The sequence below is a fragment of the Triticum aestivum genome, chromosome 7B (genome assembly GCF_018294505.1).
Source record: "Triticum aestivum cultivar Chinese Spring chromosome 7B, IWGSC CS RefSeq v2.1, whole genome shotgun sequence".
Taxonomy (NCBI): domain Eukaryota; kingdom Viridiplantae; phylum Streptophyta; class Magnoliopsida; order Poales; family Poaceae; genus Triticum; species Triticum aestivum.
In genome coordinates, this window is record NC_057813.1 from 1,730,480 (window position 1) to 1,741,360 (window position 10,881).

Genomic DNA, 10,881 nt, shown 5'->3' on the forward strand with positions numbered 1-10,881 from the left:
GCGGCGCGCGTGTGGGAGCAGGAGAGAAACAGAGAGAGAGGGTGGGGTGGGGCGCGCCGTTATTTTTGTTGAATGTTTGCCGTCCGCCCTCTTTGTCGTCCGCTTTTTTGCTCTTTGTCGTCCGCTAGCAGACGGCAAAGAGGGGGGATGTTAAGTATTTTTTAAACAGCTCCTCAGTGGGGGCCCCCTCCCTCTTTGCCGTCTGCTAGCGGACGGCAAAGATTCTTTGCCGTCAGCTAGCAGACGGCAAAGATTCTTTGCCATCAGCTAGCGGACGGCAAAGAACAGGCTGATGGCAAAGGCTTTCTTTGCCATCAGCCAGTTCTTTGCCGTCTGCTTTCGAGTAGCTGATGGCAAAGAGCTTCTTTGCCGTCCGCTAGCTGATGGCAAAGTAGCTAATTCCAGTAGTGCGGGGACAGAGTAAGTGCATCTCAATCATATTTTCAACACATGACAACATTTTTTTATTGTACACATGGCAACCCTTTGATTCTTTTGCAGTAACTGGATCCTTCGGGGAAAGGGCCGTAAACCGAACGGCCTTCTCACTGTCCTGTTGAAGCAGTTTTGGCCTGGCCTATTCTGCCCCCGGCCAGACAGGGACCCGCAGCTGCGTGTTTTGGCCACAAGCTGGGCCCACTACGAGGCTTGCAGCAACGCGGAGTACGGGACGGCCGCTAAGGCCGTGATCACCAAATTTTGGGTAAGTTCCCTTTTGAATCACTTGTCTTCAGTTTCGTTCATAGTTTATCATTGAATCACTCAACTCATGCCTTGTTTGCTTCTGGTTTATGCATGATTGCAGCAACTCTATAGAGTTCTTGACGAGCATAAGGCCAGAGTCGACGTGGTCTTACTTGCGTCTGCAAAGAAGAAAGCTCGTCAGTTGCAGTACGAGGTACGTTGGGTTGCCGTCTCACAGTACTACCACATCTACCTGCAACAAAAGGTGACCAAAACTCAAGCACAGAGGCAAAAAATTACCATGAGCAGGGAGCAGTTCATGATGGTAACTATTACTGACTTTTCATTGTTTCAAGGAGTCAACTATATGTTTTGTGCTCACATGTCATGCTTCCAAAATTTGCACAGGTTGTTCCTCGTTGGTGCTATGGAAGGCATGACGGATGGGCGTGTTTGGTGGATAGGTGGGTTGGTGACGATCTAGAGTTTGCTGCCAAGAGCATCAAGGCCCGGGCTAACTGTGGAAAAGACGGGACACACGGCCAAGGAAACAGAAACCACTGGGGCTTCAAGGCCATGAAGGTATATCTATATGAAAGATGCATTTTGGTTCTTCTTTACCGTCATGTTCTTATGTATGGCTAACTTCTGTTTGACGTTGCAGGAGGACAAGTTGCAGAGGCCGCTCTCAGACATGGAGTCGTGGAAGCTGGCCCGCGAGCGGAGTGGTCGCAAGGAGGGCGAGAGCCAGTACTACGGCAACACCGAGCAACACATGGAGTCTTACACTTAGAACTATCAGAAGTTGCATCCGGATGTTCCCGTTCCTGAGGTCGCCCAGTCTCAGATCGACGACACATCGGTGGTGGCCATCCAGGGTAAGTCCCATGGCCGGTATCCGTGTTTCGATGGCTTGATCACTCCGTCGATCTCGTACACACGGCTTCGAGCTACCAACCTGAGCCCGTTAGAGAGTACGGGGCGTTCGCAGCCTCCCTTAGTCCGCCAGCGTGCTGTAAGTACTTCCCCTTATCTTCTTTGTCTCTATCTTTCTTAGTTTATTTTCATCACTGCCCACTTAGAAACAACCTCAATTTTGTAGGCATATCAGGCCTTTCTCGAGCATAGGCATATTGAGGTGAGGGAGTACTTGCAACGAGTTAAGGCAAACGATGATTACAGCCGTCAAGTGATGGCGGTTAGTTTTGCCCTCTTAAACCAAGCTCAAATTTGCACTTTCATTCCTTCTGACTTTGTTGATCACGGCTTGTTTCTAAGTGGACTTGTTTAACTAACATCCAGGCTATGTTGGCGTCTTGGACTAACCGCACGGAGCCACCACAAGTTGGACCCCCACCACCACCTGCGGGAGACGCCCCACACATTCCCACGTTCGAGGAATGCCTGGCACTAGGCGGTGATACTCCCGTTAGTAAATTTGCCTAACTAATGACAAACTAGTTCTCGTTCATCCAACATTATCATGTCATATTTACCGTTAGAATCTTCTTTCAAACATGTAGGGGACCGGTGGCTCGACTCCTGCTCCGTCGACCCCAGTCACTCTGATCTGGCAGAGTGATGGTGGTCGCGGTGGCGGGTTTGGCGGAGGTGGACTTGGCGGAGGTGGACTTGGTGGTGATGGTGGTTTTGGCGGAGGTGGACTTGGCGGAGGTGGTGGTTTTGGCGGAGGTGGACTCGGTGGTGGTGGTGGTTTTGGCGGAGGTGGACTTGGTGGTGCTTGATGACGATGATGATTCCGTGTATGCGGCCGTTGTGCCATGTCTTTCATGTTTCAACTTTTATGATGTTTTATGTCTTGCACTACTCTTATGTTCGTGAACTTTCGCCGGTGATGATCTTTAGATGATGAACTTGACTATGTTTAAATGATGATGATGAACTATCATATTTCATATTATTCTGATTTGAAATGCTGTCAAATGAATTGAAAAAGAAAAAACAGGGAAAATAATAAAAAAAACTATGCCTACGGCAAAGCTGTCGCCATGTATACGCTCAGGAGCCACCAGGAGGCGACACGTGGCAGTGCTATGCCCACGGCAAAGCCGTCAGCATAGATGTAAATCTATGCCGACGGCTTTGCCGTAGGCATAGCCCTGCCGCCAGGTCAAACCAGGGGGCGACACGTGGCAAAGATATGCCTATGGCTAAGCCGTCGGCATAGATTGAATCTATGCCCACGGCTTAGCCGTAGGCATATCTTTGCCACGTGTCGTCCCCTGAGTCGCCAGCAGTTTTGACGGCGCCGTCCGTTGCCGTCAGACGGAAAACTATGCCGACGGCTAAACTATGCCGATGGCTGCCCCACGACCGTCGGCATACCCCCCTATGCCGACGGCTATACTACACCGACGGTCTGACAGAAGTACGCTGACGTGATCTACATTGACGGGGCTATGCCGACGGCAGCCGTAGGCATAGATCTATGCCGACGGCATAGGACGCCGACGGCATAGGACCTATGCCGACGGCCCTTGGCCGTAGGCATAGCCCACGAGTCCGGTAGTGTAGTCTACATGCAAACTTCTAAAAGAAAAAACATCAGAATTCTTAATTCCATTTTAAGCACGTCTCTTCAACTTCGAAGACTGATTGGCCTTGGCCAGCAGTCCTGAATTTCAAACCGAAATATGATTCATGTGAAACTTTTATCTGGTCCAAGCAAAAACTAACAGCAGCTGTTAAATTTAAATATCTTCCACGAACCAAAATTTAAATTTTTGACAATGAATTTGTAGAGCCTTGCCCTCTCCAAGGAGGAGAGGGAGCCCTTTCAGAAATTCTCAATGACCCATGAGGGCCAAAGAGGGGGTTTGGAAATAGTTTTCAACTAGCAATTGACGCGCCTCGGTATAACCTCACTGGCTGCGTCATTGCCCCAAGCGCAAAGATGCCTCTTTCCATACGCCCAAGGCCCCTTCTTATACCCAGCTCCCCCCTTGCTACCTGCCTCAGTTCCCGAGGTGGGACTAATAATGCTACCTGCCTCAGTTCCCGAGGTGGGACTAATAAGATTACCAGCAAACAAACATTACGCTGTGAAATAGAGCCGAAGTGTGAAAATGCCCCAGAGCAGCAGGCGCACTCTCGCAAACCCTCCTCCCACAAATCCTTCCGTTGGCATTGCTCACCTTGAATCCCCGACCTCTCCCCGTCCATATGTGCCCTCATAGTCTACTCTAGATCCACCACCCCGCCCTCGTCCCTCGCCTCCTGCAGCGCAGTCCACGCCTGCCCCTCCTTCCGTTGGTAAAAGCAGTGTCGCCCGCACAGAATCCGGCGCTGCGGTGTACGTCCGGCGCCTTCGTCCCCGATCCACCGCCTCCCGTTCGGTGATTAAGAGCATCACCTTCTCTCTGTCTCCGTCTGTCTGGTGTAAGAAGCCCACCTTTTAGGCTATACTAATTTGATTTAGCCAATGTGTCTATTCTGTTTCTGTCATTTTGCGGGTCTGATATGTTCAAACTTACACTCGTTTCTGCACTGCTATGGACTTGTGAGAAAGCAAACTTAGCCCTCATAGATTTTTCTATTGTGTTAAGCTGGAGGGAGATTTGGTAAAAACTGTCTTTTACTTGAAATAAAAAGGAGGAAACATTTTACTATAGTTCTCATACTATCTGCTGGTGCTGATATGCAGCATTTCCACATTTTCCTATGTGAAATCACCCTAATCTTCGATACGTTCTGTCATTTAGTAGCCATCCAACATGAAGGGTGATCAGTTTCTTATGTGATTTTGATTCTGTTGGTTGTAATTTTCTGCTGTACTACATTAGAAAAATATACCTGATTCATTTAATTTGGTGACCTGTAAGTACTGATTACAGTATGTGTGCATTAGGACTTGAGAAGTCGGCATTGGTAAAACCTATTAACGTAGCTTGCTTGAGTGTGGCTTGGGACTATTTTATAACCGGTGCATCCTTTTTTGTAACCATCAAACTATCTTTTGGCAGACTGTTCTTGCATGTATAGTTGTTGATCGCGTGGTGAACCTCCCTCTGACAAACAGCTGAACCCACCACAGAATTTATAATCTCTAGAACGGTTTCTTTCTCTTTTATTTGCTGCAGAGAGTTTCCAGATCTTAAAATTAGAAAGATCAGATGGATAATGATGATATGTCAAACTCTGAACTTAGAGGGGTTCAGAGGTGAGCAAAATTCAGAAATCCTTAGAGATTTACCCCTAATTCAGAGCGGGTTTGCTTGGGTTTGTATAAGCGAAGAGGAAACTAGAGCCTGACCCACTCCAGTGGCAGCTAGGGTTCCCTATTACAACTCGATGCCTCTCTCGGCTGGAAACCCCGGGCTTTATAGCAATTACAGTCTAAGAGTTGGTAAAGTAAAAAGAAGAGATGAAAATGACAGCTGAAGGTACATTAATTGGCGCCTAAAGGGGTAATTCAATTGTAGCCGTCCAATAGAGATCTGACACCGACTACTCTGCTTCACTTCAGTTGGTACCGCTTCGCCGGGGCATCTCGACCGTTGACTCTCAAACTGGACGATCTTGTTGGTTGTAGCTATTTTCGGAAGGGAAACAGAAACCGAAGATGGTATATCCTTCAGATATTCAGATGAGGCCTAACATGATATCATGAATCTTTTGGTTTGTATCTGAAGAGATAAAATGATCTAACCTATAGAACCGTCGAGTGTGCGATAGGCGGAAACGTCTTACCTCGACCTGAGGCGACGTGCTTCGTGTTTATAGGCAGGGGCACACCTCCCTGAAAGCGCATATATTGTTGGAGATATTACAGGAGGTATACAACTTGGAGAACAAGAGATAGAAGTAGTTACAGGAGATAAGATTACATCTGAACCGAACCAACTATTTATCCTAGATCATACGCCAAGTCTTGGACTCTCCATACCTGACACAATGTATACTGTGTATATTGTGTTTAACACACTCCCTTAATCACAACTTCATCAAGTTCAGATTATGCTAGAAGTCTTCAAAACTTCTAGTGGGTAAGGCCTCTTGACTGGTATTTTCAGTTGCTCGTCCGTCCAACGGCACTTCCCTAATACAGGTTCCAAGGTTCCGCCAGCCCCGAAGTACCAAGTCCAGCAATGGTCTGGCCAGTTCATTGTCTCCGGTTCGATCCCTTTATCAAGCAGATCATTCTCAGGCTTGGACCACTTAGGCTGGGCTTGTAGGTAGCCACCTGACCCCGTGCGATGGTGAAACTTCTTCTTCGCAGCATTTTGCTTGTTTGTCGCCGACATCTTCTTACTCTTTTCTGATGTCTTGTGGGCCATAAATGCGGGCCATTGATCTTCGATCTTCTCATATTTGCTGATGAATTCTGGTGTCTCTTCTTTGTCGACAAACTTTTTTAGCTCTTTCCTCCATCTCCTGAATAGGTCTGCCATCTTCTTAATAGCAAAAGACTTGATTAATTGCTCTATAATTGGCTTCTGCGGATCCTCCTCTGGTGCTAGGGTGAAATTTGCCTTCAGCTCAGTCCAAAGATCATCTTTCTGCATATCATTGACATAAGACACCTCAGGATCTTCGTTCTTAGGCTTATACCATTGGTGGATGCTGATCGGGATCCTGTCCCTAACAAGAACCCCGCACTGAGCAGCAAATGCATTCTTTGTTCGGATGGGTTCAATCGGTTCGCCGTCGCGCGCGATTGCTGTGATCTCAAACCTTTCATCCGAGCTCAACTTTTTCTTCGGGCCTCGTCTCCTTACCGAAGTTGTGCTCGATCCGGAGGGCTAGAAAAAAGAAGAAAGATGAGAGTTAATTAATATGTGTACATATACCAAAACAACGAATGCATCAATTAGCTAGTCAGCACAGGCTTAACTAATATATATACCTGGCCAGACTCGGTTCGATCACCGGAGCCGTCATCACGATCTCCTTCTTGCACCGTCATTGGGTCACCGGAGCCGTCCTCACGGTCTCCTTCTTGCACCGGCATTGGGTCAAAGGAGCCATCATAATCATAGCCTGCTTCTTCACCCTGTCCTTCCAGACCATCGGTGTCGTTCAGAAATGAGAAGACGGCATCACTTCCTTGTGCGATTACCGTATTCAAGGGCACATAGTTGTCATCGTACTCTTCTTCTTTGCTGTCTTCCATCATAACCCCTATTTCTCCGTGCCTCGTCCAAACATTATAGTGTGGCATGAAACCCTTATAAAGCAGGTGGGTGTGAAGGATTTTCCGGTCAGAGTAAGACTTCGTATTCCCACATATAGGGCATGGACAACACATAAAACCATTCTGCTTGTTTGGCTCAGCCACTTCGAGAAAATCATGCATGCCCTAATGTACTCGGAGGTGTGTTTGTCACCGTACATCCATTGCCGGTTCATCTGCGTGCATTATATATAATTAAGTGTGTCAAAAACCATTACAGAACATCATGAATAGATAAATAAGTGACCAAATTAATAGAAGTTCATCATCACATTAAAACCAAAGTACATACATAGTTCTCATCTAACAACATATAGCTCTCCAGAGCATCTAATTAATTAAACAATACATTGAAACTATGTAAAACATTTCAATGCGAAAAAAATGCGATCATAATCACAATCAAGGTAACAACTGATCCAACTGCATAATGATACCAAGCCTCGATATGAATGGCATATTTTCTAATCTTTCTAATCTTCAAGCGCATTGTATCCATCTTGATCTTGTGATCATCAACGACATCCGCAACATGCAACTTCAATATCATCTTCTCGTCCTCAATTTGTCTTACTTTTTCCTTCAAGAAATTGTTTTCTTCTTCAACTAAATTTAACCTCTCGGCAATAGGGTCGGTTGGAATTTCCGGTTCAACAACCTCCTAGATAAATAAAATCTATGTCACGTTGGTCGGCATAATTTTCATAAACAATAAATGAACCAATAGTTATGAAAAGATAATATATATATACCACATCCAAATCATAGACAGGACGAGGGCCGAGGGGGGCGGATACCAAAACCATCGCACTATATAAGATGCATTAATAAAAGTAAGAAAATAATACAAGTATCTATCTAAACATACAAGTAAGAATATTTTTCCTTTCAGAAAGAAGCTAAGAACAAGAGGCTCACCATGGTGGTGCCGGCGATGAGATCGGCGCGGGTGATCGACGGCGACGGGGCATGACGGACCGCTAAACCTAGACAAATATTGAGGAAAATGGAGCTTGGAGGTCGAGCTTGGAGAGGAGAAAGCTTAAGTAGTGTGGCTCGGGCATTCCATCGAACATCTTGTGTGCATAGGAGGTGAGCTAGAGCACCACCAAGCCCTCCCCCCCTCGGCGGCCAGAAAAAACAAAGCAGTGTGCTCTGCTCTTACGCGAGGGGGTATATATAGGCACCTCATTGGTCCCGGTTGGTGGCATGAACCGGGACTAAAGGGCAGCCTTTGGTCCCGGTTCAAGCCACCAACCGGGACCAATGGTGGTGGGCCAGGAGCAAGGCCCATTGGTCCCGGTTCGTCCCACCAACCGGGACCAAAAGGTCTAGACGAACCGGGACCAATGGCCCGCGTGGCCCGGCCGGCCCCCGGGGCTCATGAACCGGGTCCAATGCCCCCATGGGCCCCGGTTCTGGACTGAACCGGGACTAATGGGCTGACCCGGCCTAGACCTTTGCCCCCTTTTCTACTAGTGTTGTTTCCTTGCACACCACGAAATCAAGTTAGGACCAAAGAACACTGCAAATCCCCTAGTGGAACGTCTGTCATCCAAACATCCCGCCCAGTCATAATTTGAGAAAGCGCTATTAAGTGTGGATGGTGACTTGCTGAAATTCAGACCAATGCTAAGAGTGTTCTTGACATATCTAACTATTCGTTTAGCAGCAGTCAAGTGAATAGTAGTAGGTGCGTGAAGACCCATAAAATGCTTTGTCAAGCCTGCACACATGCAACGGCGTATGTTGGTTTCCAAACCCAGGAAGTTGCTTCATGTATACTTCCTCTTCCAGAACACCATGACACTAGTGCAGAATCCGTCTTTAGTCCCGGTTCATAAGGACCTTTAGTGCTGGTTCTACAACCGACACTAAAGGGTGTGGACTAAAGCCCCCCCCCCCTTTAGTACCGGTTCCTCACGAACCGGGACCAAAGGCCCACCATGTGGCACGAGCTTGCGCCGGGGGGCTGGGGGGCCTTTAGTCCCGGTTGGTGTCACCAACCGGCACTAAAAGGCCTGGATTTTTTTGAAAGAAGGGGTTTTGGAGGGTTTAGGGGTTTCACATTGTGTTAGCTAGCTACTACATATAGAGAGAAGTGACCTCTCTTTCTTCGTGCTTGGTCGATGCTAGGTACTACATGTAGAGAGAAGCGACTCTCTTTCTCCGTGCTTGGTCGACGCTAGCTACTACATATAGATCGAGAGAACTGGACGCTAGCGAGTAAGCAAATTAATGAAGGAACCATTAATCATCATCATCATCATTATAATAACAACTCATCATCATAGTCATATATATAGGAAAGCTCATCAATCTAGCACAAAGGTAGCACATAACTCATCATCATAGTCATATAAGAACTAGCTAGCTCATCATTCTAGCACAATCTAGCAAATAAATACCTAAGACCTCCTCCTACTCTCTCGAAGGTAAAATAACATAAAACAGGAAACCCCTAATTCTCCATTATGGAGAATACATATGAACCTATCTCCCATTTGTGGGTTGCGCTTGATGTTGCCCCCAAGTAGTTCTCTGCGATCTTTCAGAACTTTTCTCCAATCTTTGATTGTGAAGATGTCATCGCTTCGATGAATCGTGTATGCACTGTGGTGGTATGTACGCAAACTTTGTCGTAAGCTAACAATCCTCATGTCACCTTTCATTTCCATAAATCTAGGTATACAATCCGCCGGGAGTTTCTGTTGAAGAACATCACAATAACATACTTAGCAAAATGTAGTTTAGCTTAAAAGAATCTATGCAAAAAAATGCACTGATGACATAATAGGAAAAATCTTACCATGATATCTCGATGGATGTTACCGTAGATTCAACACGTGCACTAGTGGCACGTATTTGAGAATAACTTAGAGAGATATGATAATTCGTCTTAAAAGTTTCAACATCTTTAATCCATGAAACAAAATGATGTATCTCCTCACAATTTAGCTCAGACCCAAAACTGTAGTAGGTTTTGTCTACTACTTTCCGTACATTTCTTGAAGAATGGAACTAAGTTGTCAATGTAAATAAGCTGTCAACTATTTTTACAATATAAATTACTTATTGAATATGTTTGAGAAACTCATGTAGAGGTAGAAGTGGAAGCGTATAAACATCGACCCAAATGTCGATATTATCTTCGACGACATCATCTTCATCCATATCATCTGGATCATCACCTAGATCGAAGGTGACATACATACCCTCCTAAAAACCATACGCCTTGCATAGTGCTGCCCAATTCGAGCAACCGAAATGGGAGTAGGTCACCGCATTGTATAGCTTTGCAGCAAACGTATAACCATGATGGGTCCTGAGGTGAACTCCCTTTGTCTCCATACTCTCATGATCTTTGAAATCCATCTTCTTCAAGAAATAACGTCTTGCATGACAGGGGATGCACTAGCTGAATTGTAGAAAGCGGAAATTACATTTTGAAGAAACATAAGTCATGTTTAATTACGGAAAAAGACTTGTCGTCATTGTGTACCGTATAAACATCGAAGGTCTTGTTGAGTTTAATACTGAAGCGTCGACCGCCTTCCAAGTAAGGCCCGTCGCACAGACCCCGGTTGTCGCCACAGTACTCGCACTCTTGTATCTTATCGTCGTTGTCAGACATTTCCTATGTTCATAATTCAAAGATTAAATTTCTGAAATTGAAGTTCTGAAATTCAATATATGTACTACATAAACTATATAGCTAGCTAGGGTGACAAAGCATGGTGGATCATCACACGAGACATCACGCTATGCTACCAATCTCTACTATTAAAGCGGGATCGAACATCATGATGGTTCGACCTCTTTCGATGGTTCAACCTCGTTCGATCCCCCACCCCCACCCTCGTACGATAGCACACCGAAAAAATCTCGTGAAAAGCCCACGCGCCAAACCAACGCAAAAACTGGGAATAATCCCACGTCCTCCACCTTCTCCCACGACCAATCTCCATCTACAGATCTCCCTCTCCCAAACCGAAACCACTGAC

At 46.1% G+C, this 10,881-nt stretch overlaps 1 protein-coding gene and 1 pseudogene across 1 annotated transcript in view; one reads left to right on the forward strand and one right to left on the reverse strand.

The window, feature by feature from the left end:
• LOC123162169 (polyubiquitin-like) overlaps nt 1-10,881 on the forward strand; it is a 42,000-nt gene that overhangs the window by 22,496 nt on the left and 8,623 nt on the right. The gene's annotated exons all lie outside the window — the stretch shown is intronic.
• On the reverse strand, nt 3,467-3,600 carry LOC123163283 (uncharacterized; annotated as a pseudogene).